Source organism: Varanus komodoensis, unplaced genomic scaffold (genome assembly GCF_004798865.1).
Source record: "Varanus komodoensis strain SLA01 unplaced genomic scaffold, ASM479886v1 scaffold19, whole genome shotgun sequence".
NCBI lineage: Eukaryota > Metazoa > Chordata > Lepidosauria > Squamata > Varanidae > Varanus > Varanus komodoensis.
This window is the reverse complement of record NW_025335550.1, coordinates 5,965,259-5,990,682: the sequence shown is the minus strand read 5'-3', so window position 1 is coordinate 5,990,682 and position 25,424 is coordinate 5,965,259.

The window sequence follows — 25,424 nt, the reverse complement described above, 5'->3', positions numbered from 1 at the left end:
CTATTTATGATGGGAAAAAATTGAAACAAGAAAGAAAGAAAAATGGGAGATTGCAGAAGTGATCCATTCACCTTTCCTGCCCTTCTGGCTGCGTGACTCTTTGAAATCTGCACTTGAATACTTTCACCCTAGGCTCTGAGCAGGGGGCCAAACTGCTACTTCTTTCTTTCTGCCAAGCACCAACTTAGCAGGTGGCTGTCAGCACGGAACTCCCCAAGAAGTCTCTTGAATTTGGCTGCAGCAGATGTTGTCTCAGATCACTGTTTTATCAGAATTCACTAAAATTTGCAAAGTTCTTCATATTCAAGACAGAACTTACAATTTAAAAAATCTAAATACAGGAGAAAGCACAAATGACAAATTTGCCAAGTTCTGTCCCTAAAGATTTTATACCATTAAGCACTGCTGCCTTATTATTTTATTAAATTATACTAGTTATTTATATGAATTATGTTTTAATTGGTTTATGTCCTTTTACCTTTTGGATCCCTGTGTATGACATTTATCTTATTTATTTATCCTCCTTTTGGCTTACTTAATTTTAGTAGTTTTTACATATACATTTTTATTGTTTATTGGTTTTATTGTGAAATGTGGGTTTTCCTTGTATATTGTACTGTATCATATGCTGTATATTATGGATTTTATTGTGTTGTAAGCCACCCAGAGAGCCCATGGCTAATGGGGTGGCATATAAATTGAATAAATGAATAAATTAAGGTCTCCAACAAAGGTTTTTGCCCTGAGAATCCCTTTCTTAGAGGTGTCCAGGATGAATTGGGAGAGCAGACCCATGGAGAGAAGACGCATTTCCAATGAGCTCCAATCCTGAAACCATCATCATCATCATCATCATCATCATCATCATCATCAGAGTTAGGCCCTTCCAAAGCAGCTTACATAATTCTCCTCTCAATCTTCCTTCACAGCAACAACAACCCTATAGGGTAGGCTGGGCTAAGAGTCTGTGACTGACTCAAAGTCTCCCAGGGAACTCCGTGTCCAAACCGGGACTAGAACCCTGATCGCCTGCGTTCCAGACCCACCCTCAGCCACCACGCCACACTGGCTCTCTAACCACTGTTTTCTTCTGCAGTGTTTGAGCCTCAAAACATCTTTTCCTTTCATACATGTTTCCAGACTCTGGAATGTGGGTAATGTTGAATAAAGGGTATTTTTTTTTCTTTTTTTAAAAAAACCACGGAAAGAAAGAAAGAAGCAAATCTTTGTTGTTATGGACTGGCGTTCTGCCAGCCACTTAGCAATTAAAGATTTAATTTCCCAGCAATTAAAGTTTTCATTACTAAGCAATTAGCACTTAAGGTTTTACATGGTAAGCATTTAGCTGAATTCTAAGTCAGTCAGGAGATGGTACTGGGCAGGGACGTGGTGGAAGTGGGGTGAGGTGGGGTAGCGGGAGAGCGTGGAATCGTAAGTGCAGGGGGCTAAGATCATGATCGTGGTGAAGGTGAAGGTGAAGGCTAGGGGAGCCATCTTCCAGGTCAGCCGAACAAGGTAAGGCCACCTCCAACTGAGCCCATAGGTCATGCTCAATACCACACCATCTTGGTCGTCATCCCACGGAAGCTGCAGCCAATGTGGTCCAGATCGCGATCAGCCACCTGAAGCCTCAGAGCCAAATGTGGAACGCAGCTTCGCCTCTCATTGGCCAAGCCACGTGGCAGGAACGGTGGTGTGACTGCGGCAGGGGGATGAGGAGGACTTGGCACGCGTGCTCTGAAGGGCCTTCCAGCTGTTCTCAGCCTGGTCTTCTCCAGATGTCTTAAAAGGCAACACAGGTGGCCAGGCTGGCTGGAAGTCACAGGAGTTGCACTTCCACCTCCCTGGGGGACCCCAAGTCGGCGAAAACTGGCATCTCAGGACCTTCAGTGAGAAAGATCATCCAGGGCAGGCAAATGTCCCAGGAGGATGTGTTGAGCCACCCTTGACCAGGGGCTGCAGGGGAGCATCCCGTGTTTTGATATGCCGTGTCAATTCATGCAGGGAAACCACTCAATTCATGTCTAGTGGCCTGCATTTAGGACTGAGCTTAGCACGGCACACAGGAAACCGTCTTACCGCCACAGGACGCATCCGTTCCAAAGCACCCATGTGTCCTCGTCTCCATTTCAATGGCCGGCCAGTGCTTCGAATGCTGGGCCTCGGAGTTGCACTTGGGCAGGAGGTGAAACATGGTAGGCATAGAGGTGACCAGGTCTCTGTTTCTCCCAGGATGTTGAAATATGTTGTATTTCTGTTTAAATTCATATAATTATTTCTAAATTTGCATCATCCATATGCAGTGTTGGAACCCTGCAGCCTACACACACACACAAACAGAGAGAGAGAGAGAGAGAGAGAGAGAGAGACCGACCGACCGACCGACCGACCGACCTTAGGTTACGAATGAGTTCCATTCCTGAAAAATCGGATTTGTATGTAAGTCAGATCAAGTACATACAGGTCATATTTAGGATAAGTGAAATGCATGTCGTAGTATAGATATATATATAAAACCTTTGTATGCATATAAAATATGTAAAAAAAACTTCCATATACAGTTGGGCTTCCACATTCAAGGGGGTTGGGGACACATGACCCCCATGAAAGTTGAAATCCCCACACACATTTACCCTAACCCTCTCCCCCTTTTCTCTTCCTCTCTCTCTATGGTGAAGACAATTTTCCACAGTAGGCCATGGCAACTAGTTCACATTCATTATTATGAACCATTACTCTGACTTGAATTTTTAATTTTTTACTAATTTTTAAATTAGTTCATTCGTTCATTCATTTAGGACAGTTCATTCGTAAGTACATCTGCATAACTCAGATTTTCCAAACCCGAGGGACTATGTGTGTGCGTTGATGAAATCTAAGTGGTCACTCTAGTCCATTTGGAACAGTGCTTTCTGCTCTGAAGGCCTTGAGAAGGCAAGACTCCCTGAAGAAGACGATCATACTAGGAAAAGTCAAAGGAGGACCAAACATGAGATGGGTGGACTCCACAAAGGAAGCCAGAACCCTGGAATGTAGAAGAGCTGGATGGATCTGCCATGGAGAGGACATCTTGGAGGGCTTCCATTCATAGGTTCTCCACAGGTCAGATGCCCTGACAGCACTGAACACACACACAAGGCCTTTGACCCACGGTGCATGTGTTCTACCTGGGATCCGCTTAACCCTTTCCACCCTTGAGCCATATCCCTGATCTAAAGCCTTTTCACCTCCCCAAGCCACTATTATGCTCTTGCACAGGGGGAGGTGTAGTCACAAAACCAGCACTTTTGTCTTTTTAAAAAATGCCAACATCATTGCAATTTCATGCAAATGGGGTATGGGATGGGACAGGACTGAAACATTGACATTGTATGCACGCCAAACACCATCCTTCTCATAGCAGACCCCCCACCTCCAGCCCGGAAAATGCTACAGAGAGTCCGAAATGGGGAAGCAGTGGTGTGGGGGGGGACCCCCCAACATTGAGCAGAAGACCCTCCATTCACAGAAGGTCCTCTTACAGAAGTCAGATCATGGATCCACTGCTTTTGATCCATTTCCTCATACCTTCCAACACATGTCCATTGACTTGGATCGTTGACCCACCATAAAACCTCTTGGATGGCTTCAGTCAAGCTACTATTCCAGTTCACTACTCCAGTTCAGGTAGTGTTCTATTCCTTTTTCTCAGTACCTGCAATTTTAGGACACTCCTAGATCTCTTGGTTAAACTGAGTTTTCAACTGTACACTGGAAAAAACTCATGAAAAAGGAAGACAGAGGAACAGTAGACATTTCAGTTTAACCCATCATGGAATGGAATGTTGAACTGGTGTCCTGGGTGTTTAGAAACTTCCTTTCAGAAACCAAAGTACCACCTAACAATGCCTCGGTTGTTTAAAAGGAGAGTCCTTCGGCCATTGGTCCTTGGAATTCTGGAGTAACAAGAGAGGATGTGACCTCAACCCAGAAGTTACCTGGTGGTTTAATTATTCTTTTAAAATACACACAAACATACATACATACATACAGAGAGAGAGAGAGAGAAACATCAAGTGTAAATGTATTTTAGTCTCTATACAAGGCAACTGAAATGAAGGAGAACTCAAGTTACCAGTTAGGGGAGCTATTTTATTTTAAATTGATTTTTTAGAGACTTATTTACCAACACAGAACCCCAGTATCGTAGAAGAGATAAATGAAATGCTGTAATTATACACGGGAGTGGGTGACTGACCTTTGGATTGCAATATCTTGTCTCCTTTGTCCTTCCTTTACACAATCTATCCTAAAGGATGAAATTGCATCTTTTTCGTTGGATGTCACAAGAATGAGCTGGTATTGGAAGCCAGTGAGGCATGGTATTTGCGGCTGTTCATAGCTTACAATAATTTGCCCATTTTCATTTTGTTTGATTTTATTAACACCTGAGTCTCTGGGAAAAAGAGAGGAAGGGAGGGAAGGAAAAGGGTGAGCGGCCTACTAAAGATGGGGACAATTCCCAAGCTCACTCCCATTAGTGGGGCTTTGTTTCCAACACCTTCCCCCTCTACCTCCCTGCCACAAAACTAAGGGCGACACAATACCTTTGTTCTTTCAGAATGTGTAGAGAGTCTCTGGGAATGAATCGTGTTCCTTCCCTCAGCATTTTATACCTCTCGTGATATATAAAATTCAGGGGAAAGACCCTCTTCAGCTCTCATCCTTTGGGATATGTAGGTATGACTTATTCGTGTGCTTGTGTCGCTGATTTTTACTTTGCAAACACATTCCCAGGGGCACCAACAAATAGAAAATGATGTAAAAATGCAACAAACCAATGTCTTCAAACATGCCCACAAAATGCACCTGCTAAAGCATGAACACCTGCCTCAGAGATCAAAGAAACTGAAATTAAAAGACCTGGGGAAAGAAATAGTGGTGAAACAAGTGCCAATCAAGCCTCCTTGCAGAGAGTGTGGCGTAATCAGGACACCACCACTAAGAAGGCCCTTGCTCTGCTGGCCCTGTGTTGGACCTCAGAGGGTGGAGAAAACTGGAAGCAGGCCCCCAGGGAAGATCTCAGCTCATGGGAAGGCAAGGTAGAGATACATGGTCCTTCTGATAGGGTAAGCCGAAGTTTCATCTCAGAATTCTCCCATACCTGTTCTGGATGAGGCCAGTGCATGAAACTCAGGAAAAGCAGAATTTGCATATGATGGTTAGGGATGGGTAAAAGAGTCGGTTACATTTTCCCACATGGGAAGCTAGGAGGGAGACGTTGTTTATTTGGTTTAATTTCAAGTTTCTCCCTCTTGAACATAAACAGCCTTGTCAATTTTCATAATTTTTTACCCAAGTAAACAAGAATGAACTTTCACCCACCTGCTCCAGCCAAATTCAAGCACGAAAAAGACCCTGATGTCCAGGCCTCCCTGAAGCTCTGAAAGACGAGGAACCTGTCAAGACAAAAAGACAAACTTAAGTACAAACATAATTGAATATACAGCAACTGAAATCCAGAGCTTAGCACTCCAAGTCTGGGGTCTGGTAGTTTCTGATTCTATCACATTCCACTTTTTTTTTTAATCTCATATTTCTCTCCCCGATCAGATTCCTGAAATGCAAGGTGTAGACGTGAGCGTGTACATTCTGTTTGGGGGATCTGAGATGGCCACTGGCTACTACAGAATAAAGCAGACTGCCTGCACCCCATCCAAAAATTCAGCAGCTTGGTCAATAATTCTATTGGGACACCAATGCAAGTTGGGTGCAGCAGTGGAATTGCCTCTTGGGATACCAACCAGGACGTTGGGGGTGGGTTGTGAAAGGGGGCAGCGGGGGCACTCTGAGTCCTCAGACCTGCCAACTGCTGATGCCGCCAACCTCATCCAGCAAGGCAGCAAAAAGCAGCACCCCAAATGAAGACCTGAGCAGGGTCACATAAGATTAGCAAATCCAACTTCCAAGTCTTGTATTTCCATGGACTAAAATCTCCCCAACCACACTATGTTTGCTAAATAGAAAGAGTAGCTTTTTGTCTCATGGCTGAAAGGAATTGCTCTTAAAGAGATGGACCAAGTGATGGCTCTATGCAGATACAAAAGCTGCTGTATAAAAATTAGGGGCATCCACTTCCAGGATTAAGCACTCTTAAGCCCAGTTGAGCACAGAGAGCTCAACCTGCCCCAAACTCTTCCCCTGAAATCAATGAGGCTTAATGATCCTTCACTTTGTCTGGATCCAAACCCGAAATGTCACCCTTTCTATCCCTTTTGTCCCTCTCCTTCCGTACCCCACCGATGTCCTTGCAGCCTCCTCTGTATATCCCCAGATCTTTGCAGCGACACGGATGCCCTGGCTCTGAAGGTGAAAAGATAAGACTTCAATTGATGCTGAGTGACACGCCAAACTAAACTTGACCCGTGACCTTTTCCTCCAACTGCACTTTCTATGGTCCATGGTGATGAGCTGCCAATATTGTAGCAAAGTGTTTCTTTACAAAACCAGCCTTTTATCTCGTGATTTAAAAAACACCCAGACAATCATACATTGTTTCTTATATGCGACGATATTGATGGAAGGAAAGGATGAGAGACAACAGAATGGACAGCTAAAGGCAGGAGTGGGTAATACAGACCAAGGGCATAATCCAGCCCCTGGGGGCTTTCCATCCAGCCCCCAGCATGACCTGTACTGTCCCCAGACCCTTATTATGCACCTCAGCTTCTTTCTCCTGACCAAGCAAGAATGGGTGAATTTATCAACTTTGCAGATTCTCCGTTCCTCAAAAGTTTGCATGAAAATTCATGAATGTTTCCTGCACACTTCTCCCAATGCATGCATCACTTCTTTCTTGTTTCAAATGATTTTCCTTATATGATGTGCATTGAAGGCTGTTTTCTCTAACATATGCATTTTAATCGTCACCGAGTGTGAATTCCAGAGAATAATGGAGTTCAAATTTGTGGAGTGGTTCAGAAGTGCAAAATAGGAAAGTTCAAGCCATGAACTGGATGAATTCTTCTTCGGTGCTTGAATAGAGGTACAAGCAATGTGCCTTACTAGGTGAGTAAAAATAGGGAAAAGGGAATGTCCCCCTTTTGCACTCAGCTATTCACTCATGTTAGTGAGCAGAGAGGCAGCGTCCTTGGATGCTGTTCAGTTGGGGATAAAAAGCTTTAAAGGAGTCCTTTGTGCAAGAGCATCAGTGGTGGAGACAAGCCAGTCCTACTTTCCAGATGGTAACTTAGTTGTACCTCCATTTCCAGTTTTTCTGGAAAGTAGACAGCATTTCCCCCGCAATGATGCTACATCCCTGGCATGAGTGGGGAAGCTTTTGCAGCCCAAGGGCTGGCTTCCATTTCAAAGATACTCGTAGGGTCTGAAATCCAGTGGTAGGCAGGAAAAAGGGTGAGGCCAAATGTGCAAAATTAGACCACCATGGCATAGCTTGAAGTTCTTACAAAAGCTTCTTAATGAAGCTTTTGGAGAGAGATTTTCAGACTGCCCAAAAGCCAGACAGTCACCCAATCATCATTGCTTGGCAGGAGAGAGAGTAGGACCAGGTGTCCTGGATGGGAATTTAAAAATTCGCAGGTTGCCCACCTTGAAATGCAACACTTTGACTACTACAACACTCTGGAGAAACTCATATAAATGATCAAGAGAAACAGTAGGAGATACGTAGGAAATAACAGCACAGCTTGTCCCTTAGAAATGTCTACCAATGACCTTCCTTGATTTTCTGCACCAGCAATTTAAGATAGGTGGTTAGTACTACACAGAGATGCTGTGTATGATGCTCCTTGCATACATTCATCTCAGGTCTTCAGGATATGCAAAGCAGCAAAATTCAAGCTTGTTGAAATCCTCAAATCTCATCTTGAAACTTGTTGTAATTCAAATTCATAACAAATTGCAAGCTTTGTTTCCCCTGTCCCACCATTGCATTTTTTAGGAATAGACATCCTGTGTCCATTTTTCTAAATGTGGGAATCAGCTCTGTACATCTTTGAAGTGAATTTGTTCTTCTCTCATTGATTAAAAGTAGCCTGGCTCCTTTTTTCAAATGTAGCAACAGTACAAAACAAATTTTCAGGAGATCAGCAAATCACACTGCAATTTGCAAATATACGGACCTCAACCACAGATTGCATCCTAGTCTGGAAAGTGGGCAGATCCTGATCAGAAACAAACCAAGATGAATTTCTGAAGCTTCCCCAGTCACCATGTAAAGGTGCATGATACAGCCATCTGGCTGAATCTTTCATCTTGCACCGGATCGAGGCCAGGTCAGGAGACTGCATGGGAAAGTGTGAAAGAAATCTGTTCACAGATGCCATTAATACATGTTGAACATGTATTCCAACTTACCACCGACTGTCCCTTCTTGAAAGAGTGCACATTATTCTCCCAAAGGATGCAATAATCAGATGATGCTTCCAAGCTCAGTACACCTAACTGGATTGTTTCTAAGACTGCTATTATAATGAGAGCCCGAACAAAGAGCACTCAGTTTTACTGACAGTTCTGATTATAATATATGTGGTGTACACATAGCTTCCTTTTATGAATGTCTGTTTCTTCATGAGAAGCAGTCATGTGGACTGCAAAGGCTATAACAGAGCCCAACCCAATACAATGGAGATGTGTTTTTCTGACAGTAGGCTATAATAGCTAACTATACATGCAAATTCCAGCTAATATAGCTTCTGTTCATTGACTATCTGGATTCACCCATTAGATAGCTTAATCCATCACTTGCTATGCATTTGGTGCTCTGTAATGACTTTATAAGACAATAATCCACATTATTTCCACTGCCATTATTGTTATATATCATAATTTAGCTGGGATTTCTCTTGGTATATTGTTAAGGTAGCAAGTTTCCATACTAAAGAAATCATACCTGAGTTTTTCTACAGGGAGAATCCATTGTATCTGCTTTCAGTTTGAACACAGAATTGAGATCTGAGCACTACATAAAAGAAACTTTCTGTTCTTGATTTTTCATAACATAACCTCTAGGTGGCACAGTGGAATAGCAGAATAGTGCAACTACACTGTGGAAAAATGTTTTTCTTTCATTTTTACAAAAGATACCACATTTTCCCTTCTCTAAAAACAAGCAAGCAAGCATGCACATCACGTGATAGAAAGTACTATTCAAAAAGAGAATCAAAACTGGAAAGTCATAATATTACTTGAAGAACCAATAAACAGCTAAGAGGAAGACATGGCAAATGCACAGTAAAAGCTTCATGTAGAAAATGTCTGCATCTCATTGTCTGAAGTTAGTAGCAATTGTCCACACTCCTTAAAAAACAGCCCACAAAGAGTGCATTGATTCCAGTAATTATCTTTTTCAAGGAAAGTGGAATGTTTTGGGCTTCAATTGCTACAGTCTGGTTAGACATCTTTAAAGTTGAGTCTATGGGGTAGGGTAAATACACTTAAAATTAATTGAATGCCTTGAATTGTTTCTGTTAGGTGTTAGGAAAAAATTGTTTCCTTTATTTTCACCTGGCAAGTATTTTCAGATGCTTAATGCCCTCTTTTGTGTGTTCTGTGCAGGTCCATCGCGTCACAAAGAAGGTTGGGAGGAATCCGGCTCCCTCCTACCCGTTGGACTGCTCTCTCACGCTTGACCCTGATGTGCGAAGCAAGCCAACCTGAGCAGAAGTCTGCAGTGCTCACGGAAGCTCGTGAAGCCCCTCTTGTGCAACCCCGCAAGGCTCCTCCACTGCACCACAGCATACGAAGCCTCCAAGTCACATCTCAGGCTGTGTTGCTGAAACATCTGCAACGTTTGGCCCTCTAGGTTTGGCCCAGCCACTTCTACAGCTTCAGGGCCTCCTTTGTTATTTGGGAGCATCGACTGAGGCAAAACACCTCCACTGGCCCACAATTCACATTTATAAATATCTATTATTGGTGAACAAACATCATATACTGGGTCTGAAGCAAGAACGGCATAATGAATTGCAGAGGTGTGTTTTGCTTCATCAGTGGAGCACCTCATTGGCATTGGTTCTGGAAGGGGTAATGGATTGTGGGTTATGTTCAACAAAGGCTGATTTTTCAACTTTACTGGATGGCACACCATCTTTTCCACAAGGACTCAATTCAATCAGCTAATCATTGGACATGTGGAACACCCAATGCATTCCTTTAATCGCATTTTGGAAGGACCCAATGGCTGCTTCCTTTTGGGAAGAGATAGTCATTCTGAGACATTTTGTGATGGAAAGTAATTTAATATTTATGGGTATATGTGTACTTCTTAATGATCCACCTGATCCTTCTAGTGTAATGCTTCATCGATGCAAATGGATTCTCCATGCCCTTTTGACAGTTAAAAGACTAGAAACACAATGGGCATTCAACTTTCAAATGGGTGCTTTTTAGGGGCAATTTATGAATGAACAAATTGATGAAGATTTGGACTGCCTTTGTTGAAGCTGATGCATAATTATCTCTAATACTTGTAATATATCTTAGTATAGATAGAACATATTGGGTAATAGACTATATGTGTGTTTAGGTTTATATATATATTGCAATAGCTCATGTGGCTGGACATCTATCTTAAGGATTGGTACTTCTTTGCTTTTAAGCTTTGAAATTTAAGGCCATCGTCCCAAACACAATTATTTGAGATGTTTCACTGCTAGTAAATGTCATTGATTTCAATTAGGGTGAGAGTGTAATTCTTCACAAAAGTAGCTGAAGCACAGTCTTGGTTTTCATGTTCTGTTGCACAAACAAAGCATTCCTGCTTGCTAGCAAGAGAGCTGCAATCAGTCTGCCGTATCTTTTGGCTGGATAGAAGCTCCCCAATTTGTTAGCTTGGATTCTATAGCAGACCACCTGCTTATCATTAATGATGTGACCTTCAAGTCAATACAGTGAAAATGTTAAAACACTGGCACTCCAATTGCCCTAGTTTGATGGAACCAAGTGGATGGGAAGAATATTTAATTTATGAGAATTTTTCATTCCTGCTGAGGCGGGGACCTATTCCTAACATGCAAAGTGATGTAAATGAGAACTAGGGCTTCTTGGGTTTCACTTAATCCATTTTGCATGCAAAATGATTGATTCATTTTTCCTCTCCCCTCCACATCCCCCTTTCCTTGTGTGTCATAGCTTTTAACATTCCCATAAGCCTGCTGGCAGGAACCATCTCCTATAATTAATTGTATATAAGCTGATCCAAGATTCTTTTTGGTCAAGGACAGGATCAAAAGACTTCAAAATAACAGATAGATACAGTTGGATGCTTGTTGGAATCTAGATTGTGAATTTTAGTGCAAATTGATCCGAACCTTCCAAGCCAACCAGTACATTCCTCTCCAGCAGAGCCTTAATTTTGCAAACATTCAGATCTAGCTCAAAGCAGCTATCAACATGCATTCAAAAATATGCGTCGTCAGATAAAGTGCATTTGGAAATGTGCCTTTTAAGAGAGTGTGCACATTTAAATGCTTCTGTAAATGAGATTTTCATACATATTTTTAAAAATAAATAGTAAAGTAATACCCAGATGGGATAGACTTAGAAAACCCATGCAAACCGAATCGGCACTGGGACTGGACTGATCTTTCTCCTGGAGAGTAAGGAAAGGCTCTGCAGCCCAGACTGGGGCCCTGCTGGATCAAACAACATTGCACTTGCTCCAGCACCGAGTTCCTCCAAACCTGGCCATCCACAAGCTACTGAAAGCTCCCAAGCTGAGCATAAAGTTGAATATCTCCTCTTTCCTACAGCTGGAAACCCAGGGCTGGACCTGAGAGCTGAAGCCCATTGCCAAGAGGGATCTCCAGGCTGGGACACTGCATCGGCCCTCTGGAGCTCACCAGATCTGCTGCTCTTCATGGGAGCATCTTTGGTTCCTTATACTAAAGAAGAGAGCCGCTAGCCACCAATGTATTCCAGGTCAACCAGGATGGGCAAGTTGGTTGGGCACTCACTCCAAAATAGCAGGAATGCAGAAGCAGTTATCCTCCTTGGAACAGAGGGTGAGGGGAAAGAAAAAATATGGGACTGGTATGCATTATAACTGGAATAGTTCACAGAAGACCATCTTGCTTCTGGAGGCCCCCAGAAGACCATCATGGGTCAAGGTCTTATTACGGGGCAGGACCTCTGGGTGCAGCAATGACACCCCTGTTTTCACCCAACCAAAGGGCAGCTTGTGGGGACAGCTGCCCCCCAGATTAAGCTAATGCCAGCATCCTTTCAGGTGTGCTTGCAAGGATAGCTCTGAGTGCAAGCATCACATGTTGTGTACAGATGTGATCTTGGAAGTTTTGGTACTTCCCTCCTGGAGACTTTCCAGACATGGCTAGACCTACAAGCTGCTGGGGAAGAAGTCATTATTTGATGTAGGATTTGCATCCCATCCTTCAAAAGACCTTGGGGTAGATGCATGTGTTATGAAAAGTAACATTAAGTCATTTAATGTGCTATTTTAAGTATCTACCACAGATACCTGGGGTTTCAAAGCAAAGGGGTCGTTTGGGTGCAGCCCACTGGGGATGCAAAACTCTGACTCTTCCATTCAGAGCCCCAGATCTGTGGGGCGCCCACTGCCCCACCAGCCTGCTCCCCACAGGCTCCTGCTGAAAAAAGGTACGGGGGCTTCAGGCTCTCGTTTGCGTCCGACTGCTGGCTTTCCGCCCACGTGTGATTCACCACACACACCCTGAATCTTTCTGTATGAGCTATTTTCCTGAAATCAAACACCTTCCTCGCCCTGTCTGTGCAACCCTTTTTACAACGAGGCAAGACCTTAATGGACAGGACCCTTTAAAGACACAGAAAGAGGGAGAAAGGAGTGCAGCTGCATTGCATGGTATGTTGTACATCGCAAGCAAACAACTGCACTGTGTCTTCTAGCGCTGCACATGAGCAGGTGCAAATTTGTGGTCACAGGGGTCGTTTGCTTATCTTTTGGCTGGCTCCTTTTTGCCCTGCGGAGCTGCCTGAGCGCTGGATCTTCGCAAGAGCTCACACTGCCCGTTCCAAAACCCCGTGGCCGCCTCATCTCAGCAATCAGGACAACTCCCACCTGCGACGCAGTCACATGCAAGGTTTTCTCCGAGCTGGGTTTAGTGGGATTCCCTTCCTTTGTGAGTCGTAGGCTGCAGCTGCATTAATATGCTCTGGAACAGTTCTACCCTGAAAGGCATCCTAAAATAAATTTAAATAAAAGAATTCAAGTGAGTATTTATTCAATAGTGCATCCATGGACTAAAGAAAAATAGTACTCGCTGTAGCTGCTTCTAGATGTCTAACCCCAGGCAATTCTAATCAAAATTCCAGATCTCTTCATTAGGAAACAGGTTACAACAAGGGGGGGGGGGAGGTTGTGTCGGTGCCAAAGTTTTGAGCGCTGCTTTATCAGTTTATACTCTTCACCACCATTTCTTCGTAATATCTTGCTTGATGACAAAAGATCTGGAAATTTGCATATTTCTGTGATCTTTGAATGGGTCTCATCGAATTCAGAATTTTATAATCTAATTCGGGGGAAGGATTTTAAGTTCCTTGCAAGTGGAAGAGTATACATGCAAAGTGGTGATTGATGATGATGATGATGATGATGATGATGATGATATTGGGGGTTTTCTTATAGCCATCTCATTTTTTATTTTCAGTGTGATTCGGAGTCACTCCCCAAAACTTCATTTATTCGTTTTGGTGGTTTAATCTCTCCCTGCAAAAAGATACCCTTCCAAAAACCTGCTTAAACCACAATGTAATTTTTGTTGTTGTTGTTGTTATATTATTATTATTATTATTATTATTATTATTATTATTATTATTATAACATTTCTATGCTGCCCCTTGCCGAAACCTTGGGGTGGCTTACAACATGATAAAATACATTGAAATACAATAGTACATAATAAATTACCATTAAATACAAAAATACAAAAAATACATTGATTTACAAATATAAAATTAAAATTATCAGTATAAAATAAAAATATAGGAGGAGAAAGAGAAGGAAGAAGAAGTTGCCCTGGCCAGATCATATGTTTTAACAATTGAAATGATGTTAAACCTCAGGATGTATTCTTTCTCCATTGCTAATGGAGTTTATGATTGATCAGCTGACCACATAATTCACAAAAATGTCCTTTGTTTTTATTGGATAGATGGAGATTCACAACAGAAGTGTAGCTTTCAGCTTGCAGAAGGCTTGGGCAGGGGGGGGTGCTATTTTGCATATCAAGCTGGCATCAACAGCCTCTGTTTTATGGACACAATGTGTTAATTGATGGACAGGAGGGAAGGAGAAAGCGAAATGTGATATACATTCATGTCAACTGTAGCTCTGGAGTCTGCAAAATGCTGAATTCTGTTTCCAAGCATGTGCTCAGTTCAAGAAACTTTCAAATAAATAGCACTTGGCATTAAATGGAGGTGATTATTTGATTTTTAAAATGATGCCTTTTGCAGAAATGCTGCAGAACGGTAGATGTTTGGATGTGGGAGGTTACCCCAACCAGTGAAATAAATGGCAGAACATCTGAGTCTCCAGCGTCACAACTCAGCACTGCTTTTCCAAGGGTCATAAAATAATATCTCTTTGATTGATTACTACCAAGATGAGAATTGCACCTTCCCGTTGGGGTTCTCTAATAGCCTCAAACTCAATTCTAGGCTGTAATTCATTTCAAGATTGTTATCTGTGTTTGCCTCACATCCTTACACAACCATATGCTGACACAGATGTTGCCACACTTTCTTTGGAATATACAGCTTGATATTTATTTACTAGCCAATGAAACTTCCATTCAGGCTGCAAAGATGTAGGCTTGTTACAGCGACAGGAAAAGACTGTGAAGAAGCAACAGGATTTCGATAGTCCTGCTTAAAGCCGTGTGTGCAGATTAGTGGGCTGCTCCATGCTTGAACTCTGCCCTGCCTTGTTCCTTTGACTCCTAAATCTGCTATCGACATGTCAACCATTTTCAGAGATTTTTTTACTGATCAGAAAGCATTGGGCCATACCTGTGACAAATTTCAGGTCTTGCTGATGGTATACCTTTGAGGAAGAAATGCACAAAATTCTTCTGTTCATCTGTGTATCTCCACACACACCACCTTCCAACATTCCCTTTCTATTTATTTATTAGAGTTAGATGCCACTTTTTCGTTACAATGAACTTACATCATTCTCCTCCAGCTGCCCTCAATCTGGTCCCTACAACAACAACCCTCTGAGGTAGGCTGCACCAAGAGTGTATGATTGGCCCAAGGTCACTCAGCTGACTCCATGGCCAAGCGGGGACTAGAACCTAGATCGTCTGAATCCCAGTCCTGCGCTCTTCACCACTACACCACACTGGCTCTCTGGTATTCTGCATGATACCAGTATTCCTAGTATTCAGTGTATCTTGCATTCCAGTTCCCCAGCCAGTGTGATCATAGGACAAACCCTGATGGATCAAGACAAAAGGTTTGTCCAGTTTTCTTGGATACAGTGGCCAACCGGTTGCCTCTAGAAGGTCTTCAAGAAGGATGAGGGGACCATAGGCCTCCAGTACCCCTCTTCCCAGCAAGTGGCTTTAGGAGCATGATTCCTCGGACGGTGGAGATGGCACACAGGCACAATGTCTCGTGGCCACCGATAGTTTGATCTTCAGTGCTTTTGTGCAATCCAGTTTTAAATCTCTCCAAGATCAGAACATCTGGCAATAGCCTCATCCTTTGCTGTCAGCTCTTGGGAAATGAATGCCTCAACTCATCAAGGTGTGCTGGATTTTTGTACACTGATGTCCAGTCCCTTAGCCAATTGGAAAATCTGCTAGCTGTTTCAGGAATTGGTATGCAGCTCGTATTTGCTTAGAAACATGCATGCATGCTCCTCTGAAAGCTAGGAACAAGAGTGCGTATCCACGGAAAATGGATGCAGATGCTTCCCCGCTTCCCTACGCACCTCATTCCCATTTCCTCAGGTTTTGCACCAAGGACAATTTGCGACAGTTTCCGAGCGTGTGCCAATTTCGGCAGTTGACAGACTCAGCCTTCAATTTTGGTCTATGGAGGAAATTTCCCCTTGGCCATGTTGGCTTTGTGCATTTAGCACTACAATCACAAACAAGATCAGGAGCTGAACGAGAGCCAAGGAATGACAGCCAGGGTGGCATGGTGGTAAAGAGTGTGGGACCGGGACTCCAGCGGTCTGGATTCTAGTCCCTGCTTGGTCATGGAGCCAAGTGGGTGACTTTTGATGCTCAGCCCAACCTACCTCACAGGGTTGTTGTTGTGAGGCTAAAGATTGAGAGCAGCAGGAGGAGAAAGACGTGAGCCGCCTCGAGTTCCTTGAAAGGAAAAAAAGGAGGGATATAAATATGATGCATAAATAAATAATAAGTAATTCTTATTTTACTTGCATCTCCCTGGCCAATTTCACTAAAACTTCTAAAGGCAGAAGCAAGGGCAAAGCCGCATATAATGCTAATAGCAGCATATATAGCTGGGGTTGATCCATATTTTACTCTCATATACGCACGTACAGCCCTGATTTGGATTGGGACCATGGTAGGCCCTAATCCAAAGGGAGAGTTATGCTTAACACAGCCACACACGCACCCTTGGTCCCCATATCCAAGTTTGCTCATTTTTGGCATGTTGCCTTTCCCCTTGCCTCTCTGGCCAAATGCAGCCAGTAGACCTGCTTCCAGCCAGGAGAAGACCCATGTTGCCCCTCCTTGCCAGAGGGCTGCTCCAAATGAGGCCTCAGTAAGAAACAAGGGACAGCTACCCCAGTTCAATATCACAAACATAGTGAAAGACACAGAGAATCAAAGCCAGGCCCAGGAAGAGTAAATTTTCTCAGATCTGCTTATCTGGACTGAGGCTTGGAGCTTGTTTTCTCACACATCCACCTAAAAGAAACCCAAAAAACCTCTCACGTTTCTTTTCATCTGAGTAGGAAGACATTTGGGTAAATCATCATCAAAACCTGAACCCTACCTATGCCTAACTGAGCATCTGGGGACACCTTAAACACTAATGAATGTGTAATTTCCCTGAGCTAAGTGCACTTCAACCATGGGGTGGTTGGTTTCATTTTTGGGATCTGCAGGGACTTTCTGGCCCTTTCTGTCTCTGCCTTTCAACCTGGTTCTTTAAAAAAAAAACCAGCCCAATGAGAAAACATTTGAGGATAAAATGCTTGATTAGGCTATCCTTGGTTTGCCTGGTTTAGAAAGATAATTGAAAACACAATGGATTGGTGAGCGGGGGCGGAGGGGGAGCAACATCCTCTGCAAGCACATGCCATTTGAAATCTATAGCACATCACCTATATTGGCAGCGCACATTGCTTTAATTACATAAGTACAATCCTTCTGCTAATGCAGTGCAAACACAGGACGGAGCGATATTGTCAGCTATGGATTCTATCATACAGCTGAGATTGTATTTTGGTGTGCTTTCCATGAAAACATCCCGCTTCTCCAGCCTCGCCTCCTACAAAACAACCTTCTGCAGAAGTTCACTGGCTCTCATCCTCACGAACTACTATGCGGAGAGGGCCAGTTTCCTGAGACAAGAGATCTCTTGCAGAAATTACTGGAGTCACCATCGCCCACTGGGGAGGATGGGTGTTGCAGACAAGCACGATGGGAAGACACCAGATCACCCTGTTTTCATGCAGGGTCCAAAATTCGACCTCCCGATAGCGCTAGGAGAGAATCACATCAGAAACCCAGAAGAGCTAACTCCCGCACTGTTGACAGCACTCGCCCAGTTCCATAAAGGCACGTTCCTAGATCCCTGCAGGGAATACTGAGTGAGAAGTTCCACTTTTGCCATTTTCATGGGCAGCGTGGTACACAAGTCCCAGCAGATCTGCTCTGATCTGTATTCTCTGGCCTGCCAGGCCCTAGCGTAGCTAATCTCAATAGAAAGAACACAGCCAGGAGTTCTTGTAAAACCTTCAGCTGCCAGTTTATTAACCTCTTGTTATTTCATTCACCAGAGTAGAAGCCACTCCTTGGAACACTGTAGAGGATTTTATTTGCTATGTTGATGCCTATTCGATATCATGAGGTACACAGTAATTATTATAATTACGTGCATTGCTTAGGCTACCCTGCTAAATAACAACCAGTTGTATTCAGAAGTCATAATTGTTGCATCCAGACTTTAAAATAAAATCTAATTAGATGTCAACTTATCCTTCTAACCTCCCCGTCCTCCAACCGGCCTGGCAAGGAAATTGTCCAGCTGGTGGGCATGGCTCATGCATTACAACATCTCTGCACATGTATTGATATGAGGAGGAAAGAAATGGGGACGTAAAGTTGATGGCATAAGCTGAGAATGTATGGAGAGACCTCTGGTTAAGCTGATCTTGCCTTACCTAAATGGGTGCCCAGCAGAAGTTTTGGACTACAATTCCCTACTGTTCTAAGCACTGGCCATGCTAGCTAAGGCTGATGGGAGTTCATGTCCAAAATATTTGAAACCAACATGACACTCCACCTTCAAAATTTGCATTTGTCCAGACTTCAGGATGGAGCTTTCCAATTGCATGTATATATATTAGGAGAATGAGTGCACCAAGAGCCAGGCATTAGTGAAAACATTAAAAATGAATTGCACCGAGGAAGCTTGCTCTCAGAAATAGGCATATCAGCACTAGAAATGAACAAAAACGTATGCGATTTTCCATGTGAATATTTTTAAAACTCTCCAACTGATTGGGGCAACTTCTCTAAGACCATTTTACAAACTAATCAAATGCAAAAGTTCCTGCAGAGCTGATGTGAATAACTGCCATTATTATGATAGCTAATTTAAGAATTATTATCATTATTAGCAATAGTGCTCCATGTTTCCACTGAACAGCACACAATGACGTAATGCAGTTCAGAATCACTGTTGCTCACCAGCACATGCACAGTGAGTTGAATCACACAGTGGCTTGCACAATCAAGCCACTGTTGCTTCCTTTCATGGACCTGACAACAAATATTTATAATCCTGCTGACTTTCAGGGCTGTTTACTTACAAACACCTGCATTCGGCTCCCAAGACAAACACAAAGTCTGGATCCTTGCACCCTGCCTAGCAGATGCAGAGTTCTCTGAACATACTGAAAACCAATGACAAAAACCCAAACCAGGTTTCCAGCACTGCAGAAATATTTGTAGAAATGTGGACCTGAAAAACTTTCAAATAGTCCTTATCTGCTGAAATACTTGATAGATCCATTTGCTTATTGCACTGGAAACTAACCAGTAGGGAGGCAGAGCAAGCAGTCCACAGCCAAAGCAGAGGTAGCCAACAGAAATCCCAAACTTTCTTCTCTCCTGAACATACACACAAACCATCCTTCAAACTGCCTTTCGCAGGGAAAGGTTTGTTCTGTTCTTGACCGAACTGCGTCAGTACTTTATCAAGGCATGTGAGAAACTCGCTTCTGTTCAGTGGACCATGCTGCCACATAGTGGAAGTCCAGGGCATGCCGGCTTCCACATTCCCTCTGCAGTGTGTCCCACATCTGTAAAAGATGGAAATAATGAGGCTTGTTTGTTCCTGTAATAATTAACGGTGCATTTGCGCTCCACGTGGATCCCTGTTGATGTTTACTGTTTCATCAAGTATGATGGATGCCTTGTGTTTGCCAATTCAGATTAGCATAATTTCTTAACCAAGGGACCCATGAAAAGGTTCAATTATGAAGCAATCTCATTAATACCAGGGCTTGTTAAACTAATAGAAAGAGACAGCCTCAACAGTTCTGATATGGATACATGTGCTTCGAATATAATTAATAGAGAAGGATTCCCGCCCCCCAAAACAAACCAGCATTCTATGAAATATGACATTCCAGAATAACCAAGTTAATAGATGCTACCATGCCAGAAAACCAGTGTTTCTTGGACATTTATGTAGTTTACACTCATCTTTTTTCATTAAAAAGACAGAAATACATTTCACCCAGCAAATTCTATCAATTCTGGGGTAAACTGCAATCATACCCTTGCAATTTCCTCACAGATTAGTTCATTTCCATGTAGTGGTTGCCCCTTCCAAATATTTGAAACTGGATTAAGCACTTGCGTCCATTAACGACATCTTCAGTTGTGTTTGAAAAGATTGTACTGGGCTTTGGGGTCTCTTGCAACATGAATTCAAACTTGATATTTTTGCACCCGAGTTCTGCAATATTCTTTTGCATTTTCATATGGTTCAAAGCAAAGGCTGAACAGTTCAATCTTTAGCCACTTCAGAGAGAGGATTTGATGCCATCCGTATCCATTAAGCATGCAGAAACCATATTCCAAGATGACAATCAGACATTGGATGAACTTAGGTGATCACTCCAATTTTTACAATTCTTCATTTTAATTTTATTATTTTTTGTGCCTGTCCAACACTAGCCATTATCTTCATGCATCTTTGTCACACGGTCAGCAAATGCATACCAATCAAAATTATTGTAGGCATCTTTCCATTTTGGGGAGATTTGGATCTTACAAAGCATCCCATTGCAACACATAATATGCACAGAATGCCTTAGGAAGTAGTCTTTTAACTGGGGGTGCCATGGATGCAACTGAGTACCTTCTGGCCGAGAAGTAGAGGAGCTCTCACTGATCTTTGATCACTAACTCAAGATGGCAAAAGCACCATCCTGAACCACTTAGGAAGCTATTACCCATCTGTTTTTTTAGTGATAGCATTGTGTGAATATAGTCTTAATGCTTTTATAAATGTAATGTGTGCGTGTGTGTGTGTCAAACTATTAAGGACATTTTTCAAAGTATGGCAAGTAGGATATAAACTGTTAAATAAACAAGCAGAGACAACAACAGCTCACATCTCAAAGAGATGGATCCAGATTTATGCAGGACCACCTGCAGGGATAGAAGCGGACCTCCCTATCACTCCTTCCCATGGGAGACCCTCCAGATGCCTGGAAATGCTGTGAGGAGCACCAATGCATGGGATGAGCTATTCTGTGTGAAGGGAGGAGACGTCTCTCCAAATCAGATGGAGTAACCCAGTTCTGGCAAAAGCAGATCTGGGCTCCAACCCAGCCAATGTAGTGGCTGTAAAGTTGCACTGAAGCTCAGCAGATCCAGGTTCTAGTCTCCAGTCAGACTTGAAACTCACTGGGAGACTGTGGACTAGACTAACCCACACCTACCTCTTGGGTTGGCTGTTGAGAGAAGCAGCTGAACCTATTTTGCTGGCCACAACATCTTTCAAAGGATGCTGAGATGCTGGGAGCTCCAGGCTTGTTTCCCATCACCCCCAGGTAGAGTGAAGAATGACCTCTTCCCAGAATTCTGGAGAGCTTTCTGCATCCCCGGAATACCTGGCAGTTGGAAACAAGCAAACAAACTCACCAAGGGAGAATAAGTGCAAAACATAGCAGCTTTCCCAATGCACTTTTTCAGGGACAGACAGGAATTCCGTACCCCAAGCACATGCTTTGCATGTAGAAATTCCCAGGCTCAGCTGGTTCAAGAAGGCACCAAAAGCAGGCAGCCTTTCTGGGAGTGGGGACTGGAGATCCCATCTGGGATACAGAGGGCAGGGGGCTTGGCCAGTGCTGGAAGGACAGGCCCCTCTTCCCAGTGCCGGCCCTGTAGCTTCCTACAGTGCACACCAAACCCGTGGAGGTGATCTGCAGATTATGAGGCCTGAGAGGCAGCCACCAATGGGATGGGCAATCTCTCCCCTTCTGATCTGAGAAAGGCACGAATCTCTGTGCATCCCTCCACTAGTGGAAGGAGAAAAATAAGGGGCAAGGACATCGGGGGCACATGAGGTCCTCTATGAGACCCGAGAAGCTTAGGAGTTCAAGGCAGATCCACAAGCCATACACCTCTATCCATCCCATGCTGCACAGCCTTGGCTGCCTAAGGCAGCAGCCTCAGTGTGTACAACGGAAGGGCCGGCCCTGCCAATTCTGGTGCACTAAATGGACCAATGGCCTAACTGCAAGGCAACTTTCCAAATTCCTGTGCAGACCACAAGTGCAATCAGTACCTGTGCTGGAGTACCTGATGGAACTTAAGAGAATAGCCTGATGTTACAGGTCCGGTTCTCTGGGTGAATTTGAAGAGCTCAGTTCAAGGAGTTCCACCGTTAGACAAGAGCAGAGATCAAGCACCAAGCATCATGCCCAAGGACTGGACTCAGAACAATATTGCCCTGCCTTCACAGCTCTCCAATAGAGATAAAACCCAAAATTACCATGTGTCAGGGCATCTGCAAAGCATTGTGAGCATGTATATCATGCGAATTTAGAAGCTTGTCTGACCGTCTTAAGTCATTTCAATAAAATGGAACAAGTGGCAAATTCAGGACATTGCAACAATTTGTAAATACTAAGAAGCAGAGACATCACCCTGCCGACAAAAGTGCATATAGTCAAGGCTGTGGTTTTCCCAGTTGCAATGTATGGCTGTGAAAGCTGGACCATAAGGAAGGCTGAGCGTCGAAGGATTGAGGCCTTTGAATTGTGGTGCTGGAGGAGATTCCTGCGAGTCCCTTGGACCGCAAGGTGATCAAACCGGTCAGTCCTAGAGGAGATCAACCCTGACTGCTCTTTAGAAGGCCAGATCCTGAAGATGAAGCTCAAATACTTTGGCCACCTAGTGAGAAGGAAGGACTCCCTGGAGAAGAGCCTGATGCTGGGGACAATTGATGGCAAGAGAAGAAGGGGACGGCAGAGGATGAGGTGGATAGGTGGAGTCACTGAGGCAGTTGGTGTGAGCTTGAGTGGACTCCGGGGGATGGTGGAGGATAGAAGAGCCTGGAGGAATGTTGTCCATGGGGTCGCAATGGGTCAGGCACAACTTTGCGACTGAACAACATCAACAACAATTTGTTAACAATTCACCATGGCTCCTCACACCTCCTTCCTCCTGCTATTTTTTCTTTTCTACATTAAGAACCTCTGTTTTAAAGACACACTCCCACCCTGCTCATGAGACCTGCATTGTTGTTGGCATTATTTGAAATCAACAGGACAGGATTTTGAGCTCAGTTTGGTTTTGGCTTTTTGGTTTTTAAATTACCAGAATTGTTTGAGAACAGATGAAAGATGCATATTGTGAATCTCTCGATGTTGTAAAATATCCAGTGACTCACAGCATCCTAGCAGAAACCTCGGAATTAAGCCCCCTCTAAAAAGAAAGTGGATCCAGTGTTCCCAGGAGAAAGCATTTTTAAAACGAAAACAAAATGCAAAAGAATAACATAAGGATTAAAAGCCATCCTTGGTTTTGCTGTTAACATTTGTCAGAATTCGTGTGTGTGCGTCTTTTTTTCCCAAGTAGTGTAATGAAACCTAATAAGCAAGAGTGCCTGTTTGCTAGATTAATTTCAATTTGTAAATGTTGATTAGTTCCATGCAAGTGTGTAATGATCCAGCAGGGAGGAAAATATGACACTGGAAATGGATTTCAAAGAATACAGCAGCTGTGCTTGAAAGCTCCACTGCGTAGAGTTACAAAAGAGGCACAGTTCACTTTGGGAATGATCGGTTCTTTCAGAAAAGGGGAAAAAAAGGAAAGGGAAAGTGCCGACGTGTCTTTTCATCTTACAGCAGAAGAGATCCTTGAATGTTTAAAGGCGTATCGTTCATCTGCCATTGTGCAAAACTTCCAGTTGTCCTAAAGTGGGATCTCCAAATAGATGGATTGTCTTCGTCTGCCAGAACAAAAAGCAGCAACTTCTGCATCATTGTTTTTTGGGGCAAAGTGGAGGATCTTAAATTCTATCATGTTCCAGCGTGGATTCATTCCTACCACCCTCCACTCCCTAGTTTCTCTTAATCAGCCCAACACTGCCACGGAGACGGGGTGCATGCCTAGTGAGCACCCCGGCCTCTCTTCTCATGGAGAAAAAACCAAGAGGTCACCCTCATTCAGTCTCTTCCCACTGGGCACCTCACACGAAAGTCCATCTGCAAAATGCGCACACTTTGGAGTCCTCCTCTGGGCGCCAACTCCGAGGGAGGTGCAGAAGTGGCAACGATGGGGAGGGCTTTCTCAGGGATGGCCCCCTATCTATGGAATAACCCCACCACCACCACTGCCGCCCTGCTGGTGCCGCCATCTTTTCGAAGCCCAGTTAAGACAGCCCTCTTTTCGGAGGTTTTTAAGGATTTACTCAGTCCCCTGCAGAGTCACGCTTTTTACCATGCTTTGTATGGTTTGTTTTCTCATCTGTTTTTAGCTGTTTAAAACTTTTATTTTTTTCTGATTTTTCTGATGTTTCTCATCATTTCTTTTATCATTTGTTTTTAAAGGATTGTGTTAACTGCTCAGAGAGCTTTCATTTGGGGCAGTATAGAAACAAAAAAGGAGGAGCTGGCAGTGATGGCAACTGCATTATTTTATTTTATTTATTTTATTTTACTTTATTTTGCAATGGCAACTTTCTTGTCTTTCAGCCTTGCTGCTCACCGAGAAATGTCTCCTGGGCCAGCCCTAGCATTCCACTGAGTGAATTAGCCCTTTGCAGGTAACCAGATAAATCACCTGCCCCGTTTTTTCCTCTATGGTGAGATGTCCTATATTTTCCATTGATAGTTAATTCTAAATCTGCCTCTGCACTTATGAACGAGCACATGCAAAGGCTCGTTCATGGGCCAGGGGTCACTGCTTATCCTGTCCTGACCAGGTCACCCTGGCTCAGCTCTCTTCCATTGCTATTTTGCATTCAGCACAAATGTCTTGTCCTTCAGGCAAAGCTCTCCACAGGCTTGGCCTTCCTTCCATCCTGTCACTGGACCATGTTTTTCCCCTCCAACCTGATCAACTTCAGCTGCCCAAAGTCTTTTTTCCTGTACAAAGAGACCCTCAAGAAACTGCCTGGCCATTCTTGAGAAAAGCCTTCTTTAGAGAAACACATCAGTAAAGTCAAAGGTCTGACTGGAACATGCTAAGAATGCCTTGTGTATCTAGAAACACTATCATACCTGCCACTCCCACTGTTGTACCTTCAGCCAGAAATAGAACAATTCCTGCATAAAAAGTCCAGCACCACGATCCACTGATGTTGCAGTTCTAAGGACTAGATGCCCCATTTGATGCAGGCTTCCAAAACTGAAGCCCTCCACTCACCCTACGCAAAGCACTTTCAGTTAAGCTGCCTTCTGACCCCATTTAACTCACTCACTTTGCTTTGGATGTGGCTAAGAACTGAGAGGTTTGCAGCTTTGGGTCTTCACACCTCCCTGACACTGCCTCATGCCTCAAGCCCCCATTTCTCCCCACTCCCAAGTTTGTGGCACTGACCTCAGGAGAAAGGATCACTGTAGAACTTTCCGTGGTAGCTGGAAAGGCTCTGGGGAAATCCACAATTGAATCTCTCCTTGGAATCTCCTTGGATCGGAATCTCCCTGCAGCTTCAGGGGCAAAGACCTACCATATCCACTGGCCCTTTGGACA